Here is a 1,492-nt window from a genome sequence, read left to right on the forward strand (position 1 = left end):
AAAAAAAAAAAAAGAAAAAAAGAAAAAGAAAAAGATGGGCATTCAGCTCTACTTAAGGTATAAATTGAAGCTGGAAGACTTTTTAACATATTATTTTAAAAACCACTATATACATTACACGCAAATTAGTTACTATAGTTGCCTAGAATATCACTGCAATCATTGAGTTTGCCTTCACAAGCCTGGCAATAGTCAAATTCCCAGTTTTATGCTCCAGTGAATTTTTTCCTTCCCATTCTGATTATGATTATTTATGTTTATTTGTATTGTTTTGCTTAATTACATGTTGTGTTTCATATATCTTGTGTTATTTCTGAAAAATGGCATTTAATGAAGTGAAAGTAAACAGGTAACTGTCAAGAGGAGATGACAGTCTGTTAATTTATGTAAAGTATAACCAACCAGATGTTCTAGAAAATGCTTCAGTCAGTGATAAAGAAAATCCTGTTTTTAATAAACAGGTGATGACTGCATGTTGTGACAAAAATATGTTTTCCAGGAAGTCTTCTAGAACTCAGCATAGACTCGAGAGCCTAGACTAGAATCCAGGAAGCCACTGGGTGGCTGAAGCAGCCTTCCGTAGGATGCCAGGAGCCAGGCATCGGCTGGCTGCTCTGCTGGAGACGTTGGGAAGGTGAAGTATCAAGGAAACATCTGATGTCATCAGTGGAGTTGCTGCTGTCTATAAAAACCGAGCTTTCCCATTCTGAAATGTTATAGACCAAGACTGGACACTGTTATTCTTACCAGAGACTAACTTTTATCTCATGCCGATCCAGTGAATGTGGAGGGTTTTCTTTTTTCTCGCTCTGTCCCCACGCTGGAGTGAGCGGCGCCATCTTGGCTCACTACAAGCTCCGCCCCCTGGGTTCCCGCCATTCTCCTGCCTCAGCCTCCCGAGGAGCTGGGATCACAGGCGCTGCCACCACGCCCGGCTAGTTATTTGTATTTTTAGTAGACACGGGGTTTCACCGTGTTAGCCAGGATGGTGTCGATCTCCTGACCTCGTGATCCTCCCACCTCAGCCTCCCAAAGTGCTGGGATAACAGGCGTGAGCCACCGTGCCCAGCTGAATGTGGAGGGTTTTAAGAGGACAGACTTTAGCTGTTAATATTTAAATCTTTATATATGGTGTATCACACACATGCATCTGTACGGTCTTGCTGAGTCGGTGACCATGAAGTTTATTGTCCTCCTCCATTTTCTTTCGGTGAGCTGCCACTTAAGTTCTTCCTGATTAGTTTACAACAAAATTCAGAAACCAACAGATGGGTCTCAAATGTGAAATTCTAGCTGTGGAATTCAGCTGTGCCAGTTACCACCACTCCGAAGATACTTTAGCTCTATAGCAGTCATAAGGTATTTCTTTTTTTTAAAAAAAAATATGAATATGGCAAAAACAACAACAACAAAAAACCAACCTTGCATCTTTAGAAAGATCGTAATTGTAGGATAAGAGAGATGAATGTCTTCCCTGTTCTTTTCATTCAGG

This window comes from Mandrillus leucophaeus, unplaced genomic scaffold (assembly GCF_000951045.1).
Source record: "Mandrillus leucophaeus isolate KB7577 unplaced genomic scaffold, Mleu.le_1.0 Scaffold16, whole genome shotgun sequence".
In the NCBI taxonomy this organism is placed as follows: Eukaryota; Metazoa; Chordata; class Mammalia; order Primates; family Cercopithecidae; genus Mandrillus; species Mandrillus leucophaeus.